This window comes from Tasmannia lanceolata, unplaced genomic scaffold (assembly GCF_043159265.1).
Source record: "Tasmannia lanceolata isolate RefF3 unplaced genomic scaffold, GAP_Taslan_0.1 ptg000020l, whole genome shotgun sequence".
In the NCBI taxonomy this organism is placed as follows: domain Eukaryota; kingdom Viridiplantae; phylum Streptophyta; class Magnoliopsida; order Canellales; family Winteraceae; genus Tasmannia; species Tasmannia lanceolata.
Window position 1 is genome coordinate 4,320,847 of NW_027518697.1, and position 25,525 is coordinate 4,346,371.

At 40.3% G+C, this 25,525-nt stretch overlaps 1 pseudogene; it reads left to right on the forward strand.

Annotated features, from left to right (window-relative positions):
• The first annotated feature begins 150 nt into the window (after positions 1-150).
• Positions 151-24,888, forward strand: LOC143854838 (pentatricopeptide repeat-containing protein At2g36980, mitochondrial pseudogene; annotated as a pseudogene).
• Positions 24,889-25,525: the final 637 nt, after the last annotated feature.

A 25,525-nucleotide genomic window follows, 5' to 3' on the forward strand; every position in this document is an offset into this window, starting at 1 on the left:
GTCCAAGTATTTGAAGCAATCCTGACTACATAGGGGACGAATTAGCTGACTACGTCAATGGGTTCCAATTTATTCACATAAACGATTTGAATGCCTATTGATTATAACAACTAATTGAAGAGTTGATCATCCAGACCTATCAATTCATAGATGTGGATCTCGGACCTGGGGATTTCTCAATGCTCAAAGAAAAAGGACGTGACTTGGACAAAAAGAGTAGTGATTGAGAAAGTTCGATCAATCAAGATTAACCAAGACAAGATGAGGAGGGAGGGAGAGATGTGTATGTAAAGAGAAACAAGAGGACTAGATGAGAACGATGAACTGGACCCAGATAAATTTAATTTTAATTTTTAATTTTTCATCCAATAATCATTTTTGGACTCAAAAGTGATTCTTCATGTGTTCCGGCGGGCACCGGAGCATAACATTGTTTCATGGATGGCTATGATTTGTGGGTATGTGAGAAATGGACATGGAGAGCAGGCACTCTGCTTCTCTGTCGACATGGTAAGGGGTCTTTTCCCTTATGATTTTACTTTCCGAGCTATTCTTGAAGCACGTGCTAATTTAGCTGTCTTAGGACATGGTCGCATAATTCATTATGGTTTTCAATCTTATATCTATGTGGGCAATGGATTGGTCAATATGTAAGCTAAGTGCGGCGACATCAAAGGTTCAAAGCGAGCATTTGATGGCATTCTCTACAAGGATTTGGTCTCTTGGAATGACATGTTATTTGGATTCGGATTACATGGGCGGGCTCAGGAAGCTTTTAAGAGCATACGAAGAGATGGTAGCATCTGGAATAAGACCTGATAAGGTTTCTTTCATCGGGTTGTTGATGGCATGTAGCCATTCAGGGCTAATTGAGCGAGGTTGGGAGCTGTTCGATTCGATGGAATCTATTTATGGGCTTGAACACGACACGAATCATGTGGGGTGTCTGATAGACATACTTGGCCGAGGCGAGTACATGAGAGAAGCGAGTAATTTGGTCGAGAGTTGTTCAAAGATGGTTAACTTGAGGACTAGCTCATGCGAGGCCTTGCTTGGTTCGTGCGTGCACCGTGAATGGTGATATGGAGCTTGGGAGGAAGGTGGGGGATGAATTAATAAGTATGGAGCCATTGAAAGAGATGGGCTATGTGTTGTTATCAAACTTTTATTGTGGTAGTGGACAATGGAAAGAAGCTGAAAGGGTTAGGAAGGCAATGGCTGAGCATGGGTGAAGAAGATGCCTGGTTATAGGTGGATTGAAGTGAGAAACATGGTCATGACCTTTGTAGCAGGGGATCATTCACATCTTCTGATGGAAAATATCTGTAAAAATAATAGAATTGCTAGAATCTGAAATGAGAAATCCAAGTTTGATTTATTTTCTTATGGATTTATAATTATTTGAATTTAAAAGTTGGAAGGTATAGGCAACAACACAAAGGAGACTGAGATTGCTAGCTTGGCTTTGGCACAAACAAATGAAGGAGCATAAATGGCATCCATGCACTAAGAAGTAAGAATCATTGTGTGTGAAAATGCTATAACAAAGATGACTGCTAGATGTTTTCTTAATGACCCCCAATTGGGCCCTCTGTGTACCCACAAGGACATGAATGGTTCCTTTGATCTGATACTTGATCGTAAGTCCAGAGTCCAGACCATTGCTGTTTAGCAACTCTTTGATCGGTCCAATGATCTTAGCCCCTTAATCTATAAAACCCCATTTAGGGTTCCCCAAAAGAAGTAATAGCATTGATTTTAGGCAGTGATAAATCGACTCCCAAATATCTTAAATCGACTCCGTGACTTTCTCTCTCCTCTGGGCTAGAGAGAGAAAGAGGAGAGAGAAAGACACATGGGAGTCGATTTAAGATATCTGGAGTCGATTTATCACTCCCCTTGATTTTTTATGGGCTTAATCTTACGGATGAGATGTTACCCTGTTATGAGACTTGAACCATATAAGTCAGTCACCTTGCGATGGTCCCTCAGATCTACGGACGGGATTAAACACATGTCCCTGGATGGTGATAATCTGCCAAGGTTTTAGTCATATTGGGGTTGAGCTTAAATTTCAATATCTGCTTAAGGAAAAGACAAAAAAGAATCTCTTAGGCTTAGTATTTGTCGCTCATATGTGCTGAGCCTTGGTTCCCCCTCTCTTGCATGTGCATATTCCTACTCAGGGTTGGTTTTGTGCTTTTATTGTATCATCTTTCTCTTTATCTAATAATTCGGTAGGAGTCCCCAATAAACCCCAGCTTACCCATAAAAAATGACAAAAAGCGGGTGGAAGTATCATTTACCCATATATAATAGTCATAGTGAGAATGATTTGTACTAGGAGTGACATTGATCGTCAGAGTCTTAGTTCGACACCCACTATTTTGCACTCTTATCGGTCAAATTCCATTTACTTAATAAAAGGCAGGGAGAAAAGAATGAACGGGAAATTAAAAAAAAAAAAAAAATTATATATATATATATATATATATATATATATATATATATATATATATATATATATATATAATAATTTTCAGAATAAGGTTATCAAATATTTTAATATGGGCCCAAAGTAATAGATTATATTTGGAAAATATATGTTCGCCTGTTTTTTTTTCCTTGGGCTAGCTCTTTTAGTGTAAAATGGTAGTCATAAATACACCAGATGGGGCTGGCCCAGGGAAGAAAAGGAGGCAAATATATCACTTCCCTTTTATTTGTGTTACAATGCATTCATTTACCTGATAATTTTTAGGGAAATGATAAGTGCGCCCCTTTTCATTACTAGGGACACCAGGCTACCGTGTATCTATGACTGCAAAGGGGCTGGTGTACTTCACATTTAAGGAATGAGGTGACCTGATTGCCACATACAATGCAGCTGGGTGTCCCGTGTCCCAAGCGATGAATCATTTCCCTAATTTTTATCCCTATGGGCAGACAACCTTAACAGTGGGAAATGATATTTGCACCTCCTCGTTTTGGTAGATACACCCTTTCTCTAAAATATTCCATTTAGACATTTCTTAACGATCTGATAACTTGAATGTGGATACTCCCCATTTTCATTTGCAAACAATTGATTAGATGATTGGAATCATGTATTAGCTCTAAATCCATTTAGACATTTCTTAATGATAGTATAACTTGAATGTCTCTCCATTTTCATTTGCAAACAATTGATTAGATGATCGGAATCATCTATTAACTCTAAATATTTGATTGTTACGTAAGCAAATGAACGGTCTTGATCACCCTAGTATCCTGTTGGAGGGTGTAGATTAGGCTTCTCATGCACATCTTATACTATGTCTCTCACCAGAAATTTTACAAGGGACGATGAGAAAAGTGTAAATTAGGAGAGTCGACCTACTAAATAAAGGGTGTAACTATCAATGTTTTCCTGGTTTTTTCCTCGTTGGAGATAGGGACAGTTAACCATGCAATAAGTTAACTGTAAGATAGGGCGATTTGGAAGCCCACTTCGAGTGGCATTTTCACAACTTCGAGTGTGTGGAATCAAATTAGGTCCCCGCATGGTAAATCTGATTGGCACTCGACTGTTTGGTTTCGTGGGAATGTTCCTCGGCAGAGCTTCATTTCTTGGCAGGCTATGAGTAATGGCCTTAGCACTAGGGACATATTGTGCTTCCTGGGCCCGAACCGTGACTCCAGGTGTGTTCTTTGCCATAGAGAGCCGGAATCTGTAAATCACATCTTCTTCTCTTGCTCTTACTCTGCGTGGCTATGGAGATCTGTTCTTATAAAGTTTTGCTTCAGAAGAAAAACCTTTAATTCCATTCGGCAGGAGGAGGAATGGATCCGTAACACGTTCAGTGGAAAAGGTCAGACAGCTACAGGTATCCGAATTGGATTTTGTGCTGCCATATATTTCATATGGTTGGAAAGAAATCGGCGAATTCATGAGAATGTTTCTTCCCACAAGCAAAGTATCCTTTGGTCAATCCTCTCGGCTATGAAGTCCCAGCTGTGCTATCTCGGTCTCCAGGATTCTCCCTCTTTAAGAAACCAGAAATTCGCTACCAATTTGAACATTCCATTCTTCCAATCTGTCGTCTCTCCCAAATTATTTTCCTGGATCAGCTCTGAGAACCAATCAATCAAAATCAATACGGATGCCTCCCTTATGTCTAACAGTGCAGGTATTGGTGGTCTTCTCCGGGACCCGAAGGGTGAGGTTGTTGCCTTTTTTTCGATCAACATGGAAAATGAAGCAATAAATTCCCTTGAAATCAAAGCTATTAACCATGGCCTCAATCTTGCTGTCTTGAAAAAACTTGATCAGATTTGGGTGGAATCCGACTCCCTCATGGCAGTCAACATCATCAACAACTCCTGGTTATGCCCTTGGAGACTGATTCCCATCCTTGATAATATTCATTGCTCCCTCTCCAAGTTCAGAAAATGGAAAGTGACTCACGTTTGGAGGGAAGCTAATGCTGCGGCAGATTTTCTATCTAAAGTTGATTGTGTGTGCAAGGGGGCAGATATTCCTCTTGATCTCATCCCTTCCCCGCTTGCCGATATCATTTTAAATGATGCATCAGGTTGTTTGTTCTCCCGCTTATAATTCCTATGCTCTAGGCCTTTTGTATTGGGAGCTTGTTCCCTTTTGGCTGCTTTTTAAGCCCCCCTAGGTGTACTCCTTTTTTCATTAATGATATCTGGTAGGGGTCCTGCCTAACCCCATCTTACCTACAAAAAAAAAAAAAAAAAAAAAACCATGCAATAAGTGAGATGGGGGTGACAGTTCAACCCAAATTCTGACACTTAGACTTGGAATGTTGGATGACTTAAGAAGAAGACTTTGGAATCCACTAGAGTAGGGGTGCAAGTTTGGTCCTGTCAGCCCTGACCCGCCCTGAGCCCGAACTGGGTCAGGGCTGGATTTTCCAACCCTAAGGGTGGGTCAGGGTTCACTTTTTTAGACCCTGACTCAGGTCGGGTCGGGTCCTGGGTTAATGCCTCCGGTACCCTGACCCAGCCCGACCCCCCTTCTAGTGTATTTATGTACACTACTTTCATAATACAAGGGGGTGGTGACGGGAAGAAAAGGAGGCAAATTTATGATTGCCCTTGTCTAAATTGCCATCGTCCTTTATCCTTCCTCATTTTTCTCAGGCGTGTCCTTTTCACAATGGGCCCGCATCAAATGAAGTGGCGTGAACACATGGGTGTAAGGTAGGTGGAAGACTGGAAGCTGTTCAAACTTTTTCTCGTACACGTTATTACCATAAATAGAAGAATGCGATACACACTATTTTGCACACTCTACCACACTCTCTCAGAGCACATGCAAAAAAAAACAAAAACAAGAAAGAGCTTTTGCTTACAAGGGTGCGTCCTCATATGGACTCATGGTAATATAAGTCATTGTAATAGAATGAGAAGAACCAACTATGGCACAGTAGGTCCATGAACTGTCCATTTATAGGGCTTGATTTAGATCACTTACAGCTAATAAATATGCCAATTATGTAGTTTTTGACAAAAAATACACATTATTGGACATTAATTAATATATGAGGTGGTCTGATTTTTGGGCCATATGGATCCAAACCAGGGCCTTTTGAAATGGATGGCTCAAATCAATCTAAGGTGGGACCCGCTGCTATGGGGTGGTGGGCCTACCTTTACCTCCAATGAATCTCTTCCTCCTCCATTTAGAGGGGAAAAAACATACATGGAGAGATGGATAGAGAGAAGGCGACTAATATCCGCACACGAATTACCTTGTTTTACACGAATTTAAAACCATGATCATACCTTATCATCCGCATGAACGCACGAAGACCATATAATTTCACTATATAGATAGAGGATACCGATACTGGCACCACCATGTTTTGATAATTAAACAAACTCACATTGTCTCTTCTTATTTAATTGCCTTCCGAGAGCTTCTGGAATTTTATTAACCTTTTGTCACTGCTTAAATAATAAAAGACAAGGTGACTTTTTGCAATAATCAAAACATGGTAGTGCCGGGGCTTAAACAAATTAATGTGGACATTTTTCACGCCTATTTAATTTTTTTAGTCTTTTACATATTTTTTAGAAAAGAGAAAACAAAAGGAGAGTGGAGAATCTGCAGATGTAGCTCTGATGCTAACTTTATTCTCGGATACAGCTATGGATACAAATCTGCCTAAACAATCTGCAGCTGTGCTCCTTGCTATTCTAATAGAAGTTTAGAACGGAATCATACAGCCTTGGATGGGATGTTACTCATCATTTGTGGTGGTCAATGTCTATATTTGTCTAAAGGGAAGTGATAACTTCGCCTTCTTTTCTTTCCAGGCCACCCCTTCTAGTGTATTTATGTATACTCTTTTTACATGCAAGAGGGTGGTCCACGGAAGAAAAGGGCCCCAGCTAGAACTATTATAATGGACCGAAATACCCCTCTTACCATTAGAAAAGATGGGTGGAGATATATAGTTGAAATATTAGGGCTGCAACTCGAGCCGGGTAACCCGGCCCGAAAATAGCCTGGGTTGGGTTCAGGTTTCATGGGTTTCAGGTCGAGCTGGGTTGAGCATTCAAAAGCCCGCATGAATCTCGGGTCGAGCCGGGTTTGAAGGGGCCCGACCCGACCCGAGTTACATAAGTTATAGTATGTACATTTTTTTTATTGTTAGTTAAAAGTTAAAAGTTAAAACCCACGCACCCACTGTTATTGTATGTGAGTGTAATTTCTGCTTCTATGAATTGAGTTGATTCAAGTGTTTGATTCATCATTGTTTGATTGTAATTACAACATTGTTTGATTCAAGTGTAATGTGAGTGTAATTACATCATTGTTTGATTCAAGTGTAATGTGAGTGTAATTTCTGCTTCTATGAGTTGAGTTGCCTTGCCAAATAAGAATTTTCCTTAAAAAATTGCGTCAACGTGAAAAAACCCGAACCGACCCGAGATTTATCATGGGTAGAGCCAGGTTTGGGAATCGTGGGTTTTCCGAAAAAAACCCCGACCCGAGATATTTCTCGGGTAGGGTTGGGTTCTCCAAAACCCGACCCGCCCGACCCGAGTTGCAGCCCTATGAAATATGTTGGGAAACCCTTCTAATTTATTATAAGATCATCTCCTCTTTTTTAAAGGAGGGGTAAAGATTTTGGATCCGAAGGTCTTTTTCTAATTTGTTATGGGTATTTTGGTGATGCAGAGGAGATATACACACACGCACACCATTCTGTAGCGAAAAATCCCGATAAGAGCAGATTGATATACCCTTCAATTTGTTGGAAAAAATTGAGGGTACTGTTGTTGATAGAAAACAAAAACTTGTTGCTTCAAGGCGTGATATCACTTTCCTTAAGACAAGATTCGCCCCCACTAGTAGTGTGCAAAGGGAATTCGCGAATTGCCTCCAAGATACAATGAAGCCTAGTAGGGAAGCCCTACTAATGTTTGATGACGCGTAGCACTAGTGGAATCAAACTCGAAATGCCCTTCCGAAATTTCAAGCCTTAGAGAAATTTCTAGATACTGTTTTTGCAGAAAAACAGTATCTAGAACAGTAAACAAAAGAAAAACAGTATGTAGAAATACTTGGGGATTTTGTAGGAGTGTAGAAGAGAGTGTAAAGTCTGTCAGAATTGCAAATTCATTTTCCTTTTATGAAATGACTGAATTCTGCCCATTTGTAGACCACCTGGTGTCTTTTCAGTGTGAAAAACACCTCTACATGGCACATTTCCAGAATGTTTGAAATCTGACCGTTAGATCGCACCCATTGATATTGAACGGTCCTGATCGAGCCTAGAGGTGACTGTTGGTTTGAGTAAAACCTCTCTCCAACCCAGTCATCGTTGGATCAACCATCTATGGTGTGGATCGCACCCCCTTGGTACTTGACCGTTGAGGAAAGGGACACAACCCATTTGATCACACTCTTTGACCGTTGGAGTTATGGGCCCGTTGGACCGACCATTAGGCCCGAACCGAAGCCCAACCCAACCCAACCATTCAGCTTGATGGGCCTACGAACCATTTGACCCACCCATCCGACCGGTCCACCTTCATCTTGATCTAACGGTGTAGATCAAATCTGAAAAAATTAAAGGCTCCAATCGTTCCTTGCGACGTTGCGTACGTGCGAAGTGCAAAGTGCGCCTAAAAAGCGAATGGTGCGTTGCACCGTCCCGCGGGTCCAACTATGGGTTCAACCCAATGTGCAATCAACAAGTATTAGAGAAGTGTAGTGCTTTATAAGCCCTTCTCTTTCCTTTCTCTCATCCGGTACGTAACTATCTTTTCAACTACACTTCTACATTCTTTTGTAAAAGCAAATCTTTCCAAGTAAACATTTTCTTTTTCCCAAACGCTTTTGATAAAACATTTTCCAAAACACTAAAACATGCAAAATACATGATTTTGAAAATCCAAAATCACTAACACAATTGCCCACACCTACCTACCTACCTGGCCGGGAACTCGCTCGCATGGCCATATGGAAGTGGATTCTGTGGTTTTTGGTCACTACAATCGCCGCAATCGTCTCCGGCATTTTATTCTCCCTGCTGCTTGTAATCGTTTGGATTTGTATCCGAAGGCCACCCAAAACTTCAGAAGACCTTGATGAGCTTTCTTCTCAGGACATGATTGTACGAGGTGTGTGTTGGATATTCTCATTTTCAATTTTTATAAGTATTTTAAATTTTTATAAGTATGAAAATTAAATTAAAGTAATAAAAAATCGCAATAAAAACATTTCTCTTGAATTTTTTTTTAGGTGAGAATTTTTTTTTCTTTCCTCGATTTCGTGGGGAAAAAAAATGATTATGATTAATTTATAAAATTCTTGCAATCCAACTATGTTTCTTACTTCGATTATTTACATCTCCACCGTTTGATAATTCATGATACCATTTTTAATTTTTCCTAACCAGGCGGCTACAAAGCCGAGTTGCCCGACTCTACACATGCGCCGGAGTGGTCGGGCCAGCGAGTGCCACGCGATGCGGGCAGATACGGAACCGACGAGGTTTAGTTCTGATTTGGTTATTTCTAGAATTGAAGTAAGTATAATAGCAGAGAGAAGAGATTCAACGTGTTTGTCAGTAGATAAGTGTATGATGTTACAACTGATACTTTATGATAAGAGTTGTGGGATTGTGTCGTGGGTTTTAAATAACGTTAAAAGTGGTGTACTGTTATGCTTGAATAAATTATTCAAAGATCTCTCTGTGTCTCACCTCCTTCTGGTTTGTGTTTTGGGCTTTTTGCTTCCTAATTACTTTCTTCTTGTGTTTTACAAGTGAATCAAAGCTTTTTGTGCCTTTGATCTCTTATTTCCAATCAAGAAGATAATTAATCCGGTCACGATCGAAACCACGGATCTCAACGAGCAAGACAGCAAACTTCTAAACAAGAAAATGCGGCAACTTCAATCCGAGATCAAAGCCGTCAGCCACATTCGACACCAGAACCTACTCCCCTATTAGCCCACGTGTCTCGTCCAGATTGCCATTACTTAGTCTATGAATTCACGAAGAATGGAAATTTACAAGTCTTGCTAAACCAAGTGTCACCCGCGAATTAGACTGGCGGGCCCGGCACAAGGCATAGCCTCCGGCCTCCAGTATCTCATATATGAACCATAGTCCTTGCATAATTCATAGAGACACCAAGCCCGCGAACGTATTATTGGATGATGAAATGGAAGCTCGGATTGCCGATTTTGGATTCGCCAAGGCGATGCCAGAGGCGAATACCACATGACAAGTTCTAACCATGGTTTTAAATTTTGAACGGAATCTGAAATTTCGGACAGAAATTTTGGATTTCGGACACCAAAATCACTCATACTCGAAATGGTATTTTATTTCGTCCAAAATTTCGGAATGTCATCGAAAATCTGAAATTTGGCTGTTGTTTTAATTATTTTAATATTTTACTGAAAATTCGGTAATTTCGGCTAAAAATTTTATACCGAATAAATTATTGTTTTGTTTGCCGGATGTTGGCCGAAATCTCGATTTCGGTGGGGTCCGAAACCGGTACCGACACTGAAATTTAAAACCATGGTTCTAGCATAGTGGGGACTTTGGGGTACTTTTTGCTCAAATATCATCAAAAACTTGAATTCACTGAACATGTAATTGCATTCTCAACATGTAAATGCTAACTTTATCCTCGGATACAGCTATGGATACTAATCTGCCTAAACAATCTACAGTTGTGCTCGTTGTTATTCTATTAGAACGGAAATGGTTTCATCCGTGCTCCATTTGCCATTGTTGTGTTATGTCTCTCATGTCATTGTCTTCTGGCTTGTTGGTGTTCTTTATTTTTTATTTTTTGTTATTTTGTTGAGACTGTGGTCTCTTATTTGTTGCCTGGCTTGTTCCTAGTAATTCGAAATTCCAGATCTGTACGGAAGCGGAACTGATTGTTCAAAATTTTGTTTTCCGCATGGATGCCATTCAAAATTTATTTATCTTTATTTGTTCTTCCAGGTGTTTTTTGGGAGAAAAAAATCATAGATTTGGACCACTGATTTGGTGAGCCTCCATATGGATGCCATACTTAAAAAATCATGGTGATTGGACAAAAATCCAATCAACGGCCTGCAAATATAATGTTAAAGAAAATGAGCATTGGTTATTGTTCATCAGCCGATTAGGATCGTCTTTTTACCGAAATTTGTTAGAGTAATTAGGTCAAGCAAGAGGTTGCTTGAAGCATTACACCCAAAGTATCTAATTTGGAATACCAAGTTTGTTGCCTCCAGCCCCTATATATAGAGATACACTAGGGTTTTAATAGGTTAGTGGGCTCTAGCTCAAATAGGCTCACTACACCGGTCCATTATCTTATTGGGCTTATATTAGAACATACATGGGTTATATTATATACCCAACAATCTCCTCCTATGTTCTACATATAGCACAATCCAATAGATAGTTAATGTGATGTCCAAATAAAATTATTGAATCATCCATATCACCATATCAATAAAGATCTGTAATCCAACTGAAAACAAAAATACTTTAAAGAATAACTAAGAGTTTTAGAAATAATCTAAACTCAAACATAAGCAGTTTCACATGTAGGTGAACTATTTAATCAACTGAAAAGAAAATAATAGTTTCCACTGCTCTATAAGGATTCACTCATCAAGTAAGTCATCCTCATCAAAATCCAAATTGAGGCAATCTCCTCTATTTTTGCCAATTCCTGTAAATTACCAAATATGAATTTCATTAAAAAAATGAATCTAATCATTTGTGTATTTTACTAAAAGTATCTAGTTCTACCAGAAGAACTTAGTACAATTTCATAATGGCTGAAAAAACAAATATCAATTATCAATAAGCATCAATGTCAAGTTTCAATCAAGAACAAAACCTAAACAGTTTCTTTTACAAAGAACCATTCCATGTTTTCATTTGGAATGTTACAGGCATCATATCCTAATTGAGTCAAGCTGTATCATCAAGTTTGGAATGAAACAACATTTCCCAAGAAGGACATGTCAGCAAATGTGGAATGACATAAAGACAACTGTAAACATTATTGAAACATATCAAGTGCTTATCTTGGCCAAGATAGGGAGATTTGAAAAATTCAAAATAACATGAATGTAGGTTAAGACACGTCTACACAATCTTTAACCCCATCTCCCCCACAGTTTTGAATATTCGATCTTTGTTCAGTCCCTTCGTAAGAGCATCGGCCATATTATCCTTCGACCTCACATCAACCAAAGTGATAATACCTTGTTCTAGAAGATAATTCAGCGTGGCATGTTTCAGCCTGACATGTCTCCTCTTACCATTAAAGAGTGAGTTTTTCACAACCGTAATTGTAGCTTGATTATCACAGAACAAACTTAAAGAGTTAATCTTTAAATAGGTCAATGGAATGTCCAGGATCAGATCTCTTATCCACTCTGCTTCATCTCTTGTAGAAGCTAAAGCATAAAGTTCTGATTCCATAGATGACAGAGCAATACAAGTCTGTCTCTTTGACTTCCATGCAACAGCGGCTCCACCCAGCGTAAAAACATAACCACTGGTAGATTTACTATCTCCTAATTCTGAGCCTCATAATGCATCAGAATACCCTTTCAGGATATGAGGATGGCCATTATAACATAGAGCATATCCTTGAGTACCCTTAAGGTATCTCATCAGCCTCATAAGGGCATCCCAGTGCTCATGGCCAGGATTACTAGTGAAACGACTCAGTATGCCAACTGTAAAGGCTATGTCTGGCCTAGTGCAACTCATAGCCTACATGAGACTACCAATCAGTTTAGAATAATCTAAATTATTCACATGGTCTCCTTCATTAGAGATCAGCTTCTTGGTATAATCAAATGGTGTCTCAATCGGTTTACACTCACTGTATCCTCATGTAGAAAGTAGTTTTTCAATATAATGGGCTTGGCTAAGAGTAATCCCTTGCCTTTCAAAACTTAGTTTCATACCAAGAATGATGTCAACCACACCAAGATCTTTCATGTCAAATTCTTGAGCCAAAGTGGTTTTCACGTCACTCACTACAGAGAGATCGGAACCAAGAATCAACATATCGTCTACATACAAGCAAATAATCGCAACCTTATTCGACACAGAACTAAAGTAAAGGCATTTATCTGAGTAACTGGTCTGAAAACCAAAGCTCTTTACTACCTTGTCAAATTTTTGATGCCACAATTTAGGTGCTTGTTTAAGACCATACAAAGATTTGTGTAACTTACAAACTTTGTTCTCGAAACCTTCCATGATAAACCCTTCAGGTTGGTTCATGTAGATTTCCTCTGTGAGGTCTCCATTAAGGAAAGCCGTTTTTACATCCATTTGATGCACAATATACTTCTCAATATAAGCCAAAGCAAGAAGAATTCTTATCGTTGTCAAATGACAGACTGGTGAATAAACATCAAAGTAGTCTATCCCACTAACTTGAGTATAACCCTTAGCTACTAAACGTGCTTTATACCGAGCTATGGATCCGTTAGGAATAAGTTTATTCTTCAAAATTCGCTTACAGCCCACAGCCTTAGCCCATTTTGGCAAATCGACTAGCTGCCAAGTTTAATTTTGTAACAGAGAGCTCATTTCATCATCAATGGCTTCTGCCCACAACAAAGAGTCCCTAGATCTCATCGCTTCCTTATAGGTTGACGGATCAATCTCTACATGGTAGGTCACAAAGTCCTCACCAAAGTTCTTGGATACTCTATCTCTTGTAGAAACTCTTAAAGGTTCTGATGTAAAAATCAATGTAGGACAGGTGTCAGAAATATTCTGTTCAAACTCTACATGCGATTCTGTAACCATCTCAGTATTGCCAGGTAGGTTCAAACCATGATCTCCGAGAAATTTATTCTCAAAGAATACTGCATCTCTAGATTCTATAACCAAATTGGTAGATAGATCCAAAAACCGATCAGCAGCACTATCTTCTGCACCACCTAGATAAACACAAGTGTTGGTTCTAGGTCCTACCTTAGGTCTCCTAGGGTCTTGTATCCTCACATAAGCAATACATCCCCATGTCTTAAGAGTGTCATATCTACAAGGATGATTGTACTATAACTCATAAGGAGTAGAGGTCAACTTAGAGTGTGGTATTCTATTCAGGATGTGATTTGCAGTTAAAGCTGCTTCTCCCCAATAGCTAGTAGGCATGCCAGCTGTCAATAACATAGAGTTTAACATTTCAGTTAACATCTGGTTCTTACGTTCAGCTATCTCATTAGATTGAGGTGAGTAAGGAGCAGTAGTTTCAAGTATTATGCCCTGAGAGGCACAGAATTCCTTGAACTCTGTCAAAGTGTATTTTCCTCCTCTATCATTCCTAAATCGCTTAATTTTCAAGTTCAATTGATTTTCAACACGATTCTTGAAAATTTTAAATTTATCAAAAGCTTCATCTTTCGATTTTAGGAGATAAATATGACAATATCTAGAAAAATCGTCTATAAAAGTGATTAAATACTTCCGACCACCTCAAGTAGTGAAACTTTTAAAGTCACAGAGGCTAGAATGTATTAACTCAAGAAGTTGTGTGCTCCTAGAAACCGAACGAAAAGATTTTCTAGTGATCTTGGTTTGTGCACACTTCACATCTGTCAAATCTAATTGATGGATCTAAATGTATATTATGAGTTTTAGCAAGTGTGACCATTTTTATATAGTTCACATGTCCCAATCTGTGTGTAACAACTTAGGATCAATCAAAGTGGAACTAACCTGACTAACAGTTTCATTTGCTAGACTCAATCTATACATACCATCGATTAAGAAAGCACAACCAAAATAATAAGAGTTAACAGTTAAAGTTACTCTACCATCAAAAAAAGATGAACGCATGCCAGCATTGTCTAAAAGACTAATAGAAATTAAATTCTTTTGAATAGCAGGAACTACTTTAACATTTTTTAAAGTTAGTATTGTACCTGAAGAAAGGACCAGGTTTGCAGTTCCAGTGTGAGTCACCTCTGCCTCAGCTCCACTAGCCACTGTAATGGTCTCTTTCACGCCAACAGCATCCGTAAGTAGTTTCTTCGAGTTGCAAACATGACATGTGGCTCCTGTATCTAACCACCAGTCTGAAGAAGTACTGGCCTTACCATTGCCTAACATGGCAATAAAACTCTTAGGCGCAGCACTGCCCACCATCATATGAGCTTCCTTTTGGGTTGCGTCAGATTTAGCCTTCTTAGGTTGTTTACACTCTGCAGCAAAGTGACCCCATTTCCCACAGTTGTGGCACTTGCCATTTTTTTTCTGAAAGATAGTTTTTTTTGCCTCCAACTTGGGATGTTCACTTTTAGGTGACTTGGATTTTCGAGAAATTTTCTTGGGATATATTACCGCGTTAGCAGCAGACTGTTGCTGTCTAACCATCTCCAAGTTATTCCTAGCTCGATTCTCATCTTCGATTCAAATGAATCGTTTGAGATCATCCAGTCCCACTTGCACCTTTTTCCGATACATCTCGGTTTTGAAAGAGTGCCATGCAGATGGTAACTTGTATATAATTGCACCCACAAGAAATGAATCACAGACAACTATTTTTTCATTATGCAACTTAGATCTCAAATTCTCTAGATCAGTATCTTGAGGAGTGATTTCCTTGTCTTCTTGAAACTTGAAATTCATGAATTTGTCCACAAGATGGGTCTTGGACAATTCCTCCTCCTTCTTGAATTGAGCATCTAAGTTGTCCCATATTGCTTTAGCGGTGTTAAATTTACTATCGGTTTCTGGAAGACGATCTGAAAGACAATTCAACAAGTAGTCTTTGCAGAAATCCTCATCTCTAAGCCATTGAGATTCATCAACTTCTTCATCCGTCTCAGCAAAGGTACTTAAAACAGTGTAAAAACAATTCATATATTTTAGACCGAATTGAGTCTTTCCCTTCCATGAGTTAAACTCAGATTCACCAAAGAATTGAAGTTTGACCATCTCAAAAGGCATACCATTCTTTTCCATTGTATTATTTATATGAAATAAAAAGTGAAAAGATTGCACCTGATTGGCAAATTGCGAGAACCCAATCCAAGAACCGTGCCAGGAACCGTTCCAAGAGCCGAACCAAGAACAGTTTCAGGAACTCTCCCAAGAAGAGGAGAGGAACCCCAAATCCATTGTGAGTAGGCTGTAAATCACGCCCAAAAAATCACCAAAAAAGGCAGCCACTTGTATTTGGCTCAAAACCCACTTCAAGAGTCAAAACCCACGTCAAAACGATCTTTGGAACCCACGCCCAAAACGACGTGTTTCTGTGTGAAACTTTAGCAAAACGGAGTGGGTGGGTTTTAATTGATGGAAATAACCCAAGATGGAGAGGGTTGCTCGGTGTATATTAGCATGTTGCCAAACAAAGGATGGAGAGGGCTGCTCGGTTCCTTGTCTGCAAGTTGCCCAAAACCCAAGGTTGCTTGGTGGGAGAAGTTGCAACTGGTTTATTTCAGCCACCAAGATGAAAATCAAATTGCACACAAGGGTTTTTGCCCCAAAAGATGAGTCAGCTTTAATGGTTGTAAGCTTGATCATGAACCACAAATGGTCGAAAGTAATCACCCACCGAGCCTCCTGCTGTTGTCGAATTATTCAAATTGGGCTAAACCAAAAACACAATGGAAAGGCCGAAAGGGTCTGAGATCTCTCTCTACAGAGTGACGAGATCCGCAAACCACCTTGAAATTGAAACGAGGATTTTTGTGGTTCGTTGGGAAGATAATCACACAAAGTAGTAAAAATCCAAAATCGAAAAGAGAAGGACCTCCACTGGCGTGTGAAAGAAGAAAAACAAAGCCGAATCTCAACCCTCTTCTTGATTCCGACGACTGGACTTGACCCCCGTCCAAACAATGATGGAAAAATTAGGAGAAGAAAACCACCACAAAAACGATTGAAATTAGGGTTCGTTAATGCTTCAAGATTGTTAGAGTAATTAGGTCAAGCAAGAGGTTGCTTGAAGCATTACACCCAGGTATCTAATTTGGAATACCAAGTTTGTTGCCTCCAGCCCCTATATATAGAGATACACTAGGGTTTTAATAGGTTAGTGGGCTCTAGGTCAAATAGGCCCACTACACCGGTCCATTATCTTATTGGGCTTATATTAGAACATACATGGTTATATTATATACCCAACAAAATTCTAGTTCATGGTACCTTGAAAAAAAGAGAAAAAGATTGGTCCATTCAGGTGGGCAATCAGATCAATGGCCGAGTTCACCATAATGTGGTATTGTGACGCATTTCTGGGAACTATCATGTTCTATGAACCACACATTGCATTGTAGTGTGTTCCAGGAACAAAAAATGAGAAAAGATATTGCTTAAAACCTGTTCCTCTGTTAATATTCTATTTCTGTTCTGTTATAACTATGTCAATGACATCTAGTTTTATTATTATGTTGTGTTCACATGGAGATGCTGCCTTTTACAACCAATGACCATATTTTTTATAACTCTAAGCAGAAGTAACTTTGCATAAAATGGCCTTGATTCACTTTTTACCTGTTTATGTTGGGATTGAAGGGTTGGATTATGGATAGTCTTGAAAAGGGTCAGTTGCATCTGAAGTGCATGTATGTATGGGAGCCCATATACAATCTGAATTCTCGCATATGAGATGGTCGGCAAACGATGTGGAAGATCGTTTGCCGAAGGATGGCGTACGTGGACAAGATCGAGGTAGAAATCATTGGCTCATATGCAAAGGGAGGAGATGGGTAGTGCTTTGTATGGGTTATGTTTGCTGGGGTCTGGGCCGGGATAACGACTTTGTATTATGGTTTGTGGGAAGCCTTGTCCCCTTCTCATGTTCTACAATCTCACTTTAATTGAATAAAGTCATATTTTCAAAAATAATACTTTCTACTGTTTTATGCGGTTTTATAGGTTGATACTTAGTAAATGGTTACATCAGGATGAAGTTATTCCGCACTTGGACCCTGTAATGGTGCCTTCTACAGTTGATCCAGATGCAGCTTGGTTTGCAGATAGACTTAACAAGTTGCCTGAGAAGGCGGTACGAATTAGTACTTATGGTAGAAATTCGTCTATTTGTCACTATTTGAGAGATATCTGCCGTAATGTTTGGATTTTAGATGCCTTTTTTTTTCTTTTTTTTCCCTGTCGAAAAAAGAATCCAGCAGTCACTAATTGAGTGATATCTGCTTGTAACATGTTAAGTCAGTAGCTTGGATGTTTTGGTGATTGTTCAAACAGTGGGAGCAAGATGTAACATCATTCTTCATGGCAAGCATTTGTTTTGTTTCTTTAAGAATCTTTAGAAACATTTTCTTCATATGATTGTTTTTGAATCGACAGTGACTGAGAGTTCATAGGTACTACTACTTTAAAGCTGTTTATGTATTGAAAGTATGACTCCATTCAAGGGGAACAAGATAAAGGACAAGCTGGATTATTTCTTTGAGGGAGTTGGTTTTGCCATCAAGATTAGTCCAAGTATTTGAAGCAATCCTGACTACATAGGGGGATGAATTAGCTGACTATATCAATGGGTTCCAATTTATTCACATAAACGATTTGAATGCCTATTGATTATAACAACTGATTGCAGATTTCATCATTCGGACCTATCAATTTATAGATGTGGATCTCGGACTTATGAATGGGGTTATTCTCTGTGCTCAAAGAAAAAGGACGTGAGTTGGACAAAAAGAGTAATTGAGAAAGTTCGATCAATCAAGATTAACCGAGACAATATGAGGAGGGAGGTGGAGATGTGTATGTAGAGAGAAACAAGAGGACTAGATGAGAACCATGAACTGGTCGTCCCTCTGATGCAATGTAAAATTTAGGATCTAAGTAAACATAGAATATTTTTCTTTGGATTGTAGTTTTTATTCATATGGTATCTGATGAATTTAATTTTTAATTTTAATTTTTCATCCAATAATCATTTTTGGACTCAAAAGTGATTCTAAAAATCCAAAACAAACAGCTCTTCATGTGTTTCGGCGGGCACCGGAGCATAACATTGTTTCGTGGACGGCTATGATTTGTGGGTATTTGAGAAATGGACATGGAGAACAGGCACTCTGGTTCTCTGTTGACATGGTAAGGGGTCTTCTGCCTGATGATTTTACGTTCCAGGCTATTCTTCATGCATAAGTGTGGACCCTGATCCGAGGACGAGTGCGGCGAGGGACGCGAGGTCCCCCGGCAATCCTCTAAGATCTCCACAACGGAAGAGAGCTCTACCAAGGAACTCTCGAAACGGATGCCACCCTCACAGCATAGCACGAGTGACGATATAAAATGAAAGAGATACATCCTGATCAGGAGCCGGGGCTCGAAACCGAGATGTATCTAAAAATAACTCAGAGTCGCCATCCATGGATGCGCCATGGAACCAAAACAAATGCTCTGTTTGCAATGGATAACCAGAGATACAAAAGGTCTGTGCCTGATGACGAATGGAGAAGGTCCGAAGAGCGCCCCCAATTCACCCGAGTGCGAACACTTGGTCTCTTATGCCATTTTTCATTAACTTCGAAGAAGTTTGGGTAAAAATCATGTGAAATGGGAACAAATATCCCCGAGTGAACGTCTACCTAATCATGCATGACTCGGGGATGAAATAATAAACACACATAAAGTAAGATAAAAGATGTGTCACCTAATGACAACTAGGTTATGAGTGATATACCTAACTGGTGTCTAAGTTCTGGTGGACAAACACATGCATGCTACAGCTAAAGGTATAGGTCTGCACAAGAAAGTAAGAGAACACATCAAAACATATAATAACAACACAATAAAACCTAAGACTCTAAAACATTAGCCCGAGTCCTCGGATGGTCTGGTATTCATCCAAAGAAGCCTACGTATCCCCGCCTCCACGAGAATCAAGGCAACGTAGTTCTTCGCACCTATTCTAAACTAGGATGCCTAAGACACCTAGACCTCTATCTTAGACTCGATCTAAAAGACCGGACTAGTTCTTAAAGCTTCTTGCGCGATTATTTAAATTCCAAATGGATTGTAGATTTTAAGACACCCTATATGTCCTAGCTAAATGCAGGTTAGCCCTAAGCTAATGCAGGTGGTTCCTACAACCTATGTGTAACTAGGCTGTGCGTCCTAAGGAAAACAATGGGATCACTAACGCATCTTAGACCTAGTCATCAGTCGGCGATGTGAATCGCCAACTGACCGGACGGAGGCGCTCCTAGCTAGGACAAACTCCTAACTCTAACACAGACACACAACAAGCACACAACAAAAGACAAACTCCTAACTCTAAAACAACACAAACAAGCACACAACAAATAAAAGACAAACTCCTAACTCTAAAACTCTCTATCTAGTACAAACTCCTAACTCTAGAGGAAGATCTTGTTGAAAACAAGGTTTTGAAGAAAAAGGGTTAAAGCATTTATTTACAAAGTTTGGCTGGACTTGAGATAAGAATCTCAAGCTGCACTACGTACCTCGTGGAAGAGGATCAAGCCAACGTAGTTCGAAACGAACTCTCAAACTACGCTTCTAAAAGAAACACTCAACACTTTATATTTTTTTAAGGTTTTTTATATTTTTAAATGTTTTTGATATTTTTAAAGTTTTCAAATGTTTTTGAGTTTTAAATTTCTAATATTTTTGGATTTTAAAGCTTTTCCAATGCTCAGGACCTTTAAATGTTTTCAATCTTAAAGGGAACACGCAAGTAATACCACAAACTAGGGCAAAGCCCTAAAGCAAAAGGGGAAACCCCGGATAAGCAACTAGCGTCTCAAAGAGACAAACCACAACACGTAAAGAAGTGTCCCAAGAACAGAGAAAACAATCTAAGATCCCAAGCAGGGAAGGCTCTATATGACTGAGTTAGTCTCAAACAAGGATGAATGACAACAAATCTAAAGGCGAACTACTAACTAACGCACTAAAAAAAAAAGAGCACAAATGAGGCAGAGACTCACTAAAAACACTACCAAGAAAGGGGTAAAAATGAGTCAAAGACTCGCCAGGAGGAAGGGTTATTCTAACATGAGGCTAGGTAAGCCTCCTAAAGGGGAAACTCTCTACAGGAGACAAGGCTTGTCTCCGAAACACAAATGACGTAAAAAGGAATAAGAGACCCTGTGCATATTTGGCAAAGGTAAAACACCCAACCGGGCCGGACAGCTACCTAGCCCTAGGGTGCAACAAATGTGCGACCCAATACCCATAAGGGTAGGGGTATGAAGCCAAGCCGAGTAGGATGTTCTCCCAAAACCAAACGGCGCACAAAGAGGAGGTTTAGCAAGAGAATGAGACCGGGCGGGTCTAAAAGGAATAAGAGACCTTGTGCATATTTGGCAAAGGTGAAACACCCAGCCGGGCCGGACAGCTACCTAGCCGTAGGGTGCAACAAATGTGCAACCCAATACCCATAAGGGTAGGGGTATGCTGCCAAGCCGAGTAAGGTGTTCTCCCAAAACCAAACGACGCACAAAGAGGAGGTTTAGCAAGAGAATGAGACCGGGCGGGTCTAAAAGAAATAAGAGACCTTGTGCATATTTGGCAAAGGTAAAAACACCCAGCCGGGCCGGACAGCTACCTAGCCCCAGGGTGCAACAAATGTGCAACCCAATACCCATAAGGGTAGGGGTATGCTGCCAAGCCGAGTAGGGTGTTCTCCCAAAACCAAACGACGCACAAAGAGGAGGTTTAGCAAGAGAATGAGACTGGGCAAGTCTCCTATATACAAAGGAGGGGTATGCTACTTGGACTGAGCAAGTCCCCTAAGGATGGGCTTGGGCTAGCGCCTTCATCGCCCTCGCAATGAGAGGGGATTCTAGTATCTAAAGAAATTTAACAGAAATCTATAAGACTGTGTTAGTCTATCAAAAAGAGAAGAAAAGGCTACCAGATAATCTCAAATTTTCAATCAATTATTACAAAAACAAAACAAATATCCGCAAAGTATGATTTACAACTAAAGAGTGCACAATCTGTAAGAATATCAACCATAAAATGGTAAACAACATTAATTAGTCCAGACCAGCCGCTGGATAGCCTAATAAAGCAAGAAACAACACTAAACACTTCTATGCCCAACCACAAGTACCACTGCCCCAATATGGGGGTGAAATCAGATGATGCTAAAGTAATCATCTGATATCACAAATACACAGGATAATATTTCTAAGCCCGCCTTGAGATCAGACAGTACTCATGTCGATAATATCGAATAGAGTAGTCATCTGATCTCCTTCTTTCCTAAAACAATTTATTTAAATAAAAGACAAGTTTATGAACCTCAAGAGAGTCTCACCTGAGCAGTCCATTTATTATCATCTTCAAAACCTAACTCAAAGATTAGTACAAGAGAAGAATATAAAAAAATATCAAAAGATTATGATAATTCCAATTTATTAAAAATTTCAGTGCATACATGGGACATCAACTTGTGTAGATCCAAGTGTGAAGCGGTGAGCCATAAAACATAAAGACGGGCTCCAAGTAACCTTATCATTGCCCTCTTGATTTTCGAGCCAACATTAAAAGAAGACCAGTGGACCGGCTAAACAAAACCAACTTAAACTTCATGAACTTCTAAGCCTAAAAACATATATGGGTATCTCAATGCCATCCACAAAACTTAAAGAACAGACCCAAAGTGATAAGAAATGATCAACCTAATAGAACTGATCTAATGTATTATTGGAACCATGTCATGTAAAAATGATACAAAGGGAATAGCAACAGGGGGCTCCCTAATCCTTAGAAAATGAACAAGCTCAGCTTGTCTCACATTGATCATGCTAACCACTATAGTCACATTGACACTAATCCAAGTAAAATGCAAGCATCGCCAAAACATCAAAAATAAAAGCGAAAGAAATAGCTCTGGAAATCTAGAATCATTCAAATCAAGCATAAAAGAGCAGGCTTACTATCGAGTTGTATTTGAAGAGAGGACGACCAACCTTGCGAGTCTCCTATAACAGCACTTCAGGTTGAATTCCTTCTTTTATCTCCGAATCCAAAATTTAATAAATCTCCAGCTCCTTCTCCACACTAATCCAACAACTTATCTCCTCCCCTATTCCTTCAATTTAGCTCCAAATGAGAGAAGACCCAAGTCGATTTCTGATTTCTACTTCTCTCTTTCGGATTTTGGAATTTCTGAAATTCATAGTAGATGGGGCAGGGATTTGACGGGGCTACCGGTGAATTTGCCGACGATGACGCTTGTGGTCGGACTATTCAAACCCTTATCTTTTTCCTTCTTTCTACTCTTCACAACCTACCGACCCCAAGAGGATTCTCTGATCTTTGCCTTTTTCTACCAAACCCTTAAGATATGGAGAGCTTCCATGATAGCTAGCTGATGAAGATGATTGGGGTAATGGTCGGAAATTTCAGGGATGGCTGTAGAGATGGAGTTTAGATTTTAGAACACAACAGGGGATATGTTCTAGGGTATGTGATGGTGGGAAACGGTGGAGGCGATGGCAATTGTTAGAGAAGATGAGGGGCAAATATGGTGTAGAGGTGGTGATGGCTGTAAATGGGAGAAAAATCGAAGTGGGTTTGATGGATTTTGAAGTGGGTTTGATAGAGATGGTGGTGGCTTACGGTGGAGATGGAGGTAGAAGGTGGAAACAATGGCTGAGATTGAGGCAAGGAGAGAGGATGGGAGAGTGGGTTTAAATGGAGATGGCCGGCCGGAGTTAATGGGGTATCGGCCGGAGCATGGTGGTGGTGATTGGGGAAGATGAAAATGAAAATGGGTTTGGGCTGAGAAAGAGATGGCAGAGGAGGTGGAGGTGGGTTTGGGTTTATGAAAGGGACGAAAATGGAGGCTGATGGCGGTGGTGGGGTCAAATGGGGATGAAGACACCAAACCCTCTTCTAATTTCTTCTTCTTCTTTTAATCCTCTCTCTGCAAACGAAAGGAGTTGGATGGTGGAGGGATTTCCGATGGGGTTACCGGAGATGATAGGTTATAGAGGCCGGAGACAAGGTGGGGGTCGAGCGGCAATGGAGATGGCCAGCGGATCAGCGGATGAGGAGAGAAGAAGATGAGATGGTGGATGGGGTAGATGGAGGTGATTCAGGGGTTTAATGGGTAGGGGTTTTGAGGTGGAGGTGGAGATGAAAACTGATGGTGATGGACGGAGGTGGCTGTTAATGGAGGTGGTGGTGCCAAGGTGCAGATGGTGGCGGCGAGGTGGGGCCGGTGATGGGGAAGAAGGTGGGGCGGTGATGGCCGCCCAGCTCTCTCTCCTTTTGCCTCTGTTTCTCTCCTCCTCTCTGCCGCTGCTCCTCCTCTCCCTTTCTTTTCTTTTTTTAGAAAATGGGGCTCCCCATAAAAACCCTAATTCGTTTGGGTTTTAAAGGAACATGGGAAATGGTATATGCAGCCCCCCCCCCCCCCCCTTCCTCCTTGGACAGCCCTATAGTGTATTTGTAACTACCCCTTTTTGCAAAACAGGGCTGTCCAAGCTAGAAAAAGGGAAATGATATATTTTTGCCCCATTTCTTAAATGGGCAACCCCCACCTGGCACTTTATTTCTTCCTTTTTGCACTTGAGTAGGCTGTCCCAAGTATAAAAGGGACAAATATATCGCTCCTTTTCCTTGCTACCCGCGGGGTTGGCATTGGCACACACATCTTTGATGATGCGCCCCTCTTCTGCCTTCCCGAATTTACACAAGGATCAATCTTTCGGGACTCAGGTTGACTTTAAGGCACCTGCTCGACTTCGGAATTTCATTCGATTTTGAAAATTAGGGTTCGGTCAAAATGGGGTGTCTACAATAAGCTAATTTAGCTGTCTTAGGACATGGTAGGATGGTTCATGGTTGCATAATTCATCATGGTTTTTTATCTTATATCTATGTGGGCAATGGATTGGTCAATATGTACGCCAAGGGCGGGGGCAATGGATTGGTCAATATGTACACCAAGTGCGGGGACATCGAAGGTTCAAAGCGAGCATTTGATGGCATTCTCTACAAGGATTTGGTCTCTTGGAATGCCATGTTATTCGGGCTACATGGGCGGGCTCAGGAAGCTTTAACTGGCTAACTTGAGGACTAGCTCATGCGAGGCCTTGCTTGGTGCGTGTGCCGTGAATGGTGATGTGGAGCTTGGGAGGAAGGTGGGGGATGAATTAATAAGTATGGAGCCATTGAAAGAGACAATGGAAAATGGAAAGAAGCTGAAAGGGTGAGGAAGGCAATGGCTGAGCATGGGGTGAAGAAGATGGCTGGTTATAGTTGGATTGAAGTGAGAAACATGGTCATGACCTTTGTAGCAGGGGATTATTCACATCCTCTGATGGAAAATATCTGTAAAATAATAGAATTGCTAGAATCTGAAATGACAAATCCAAGTTTGATTAGTTTTCTTATGGATTTATAATGATTCGAATTTAAAAGTTGGAAGGTATAGGCAACAACACAGAGGAGACTGAGATTGCTAGTTTGGCTTTGGCACAAACAAATGAAGGAGCATAAATGGCATCCATGCACTAAGAAGTAAGAGTCATTGTGTGTGAAAATGCTATAACAGAGATGACTGCCAGATGTTTTCTTAGTGACCCCCATTGGGCCCTATGTGTACCACAAGGACGTGAATCCATTGTGGCCTATAATATAAGGCAATCCAGATTGTGGCCCTCCATCAACTCGGCAGTGATGATCCATACTGTTCACTCATTTAATATAAGCAATCCAGAAGCTTCTAGAGTTCTAGGTCACGTAGCGGTTTCGGGTCAAAGCTAAAACCATCAGTCCATTCTTTGTGAAGAGAGCTACAAAAAAATATAGAAAAGATGTCCCCCCACTCTTCGGATGGGAAATGCCACCCACTCTCTCTGACCATTATTTTTCATTGGATGATGTTGACTGATAATCATGTAGGGCTATTGCTTGTTGATTGTCTTGGTGAGGCTATCTTATTACAGGGCCCACCTAGATTACGCTAATGCAATGCAGGTGGGCCCTTAGACCAGGCTTTGACTTGGACATTGTGACTTGGAACAAATTCCACCAACTCC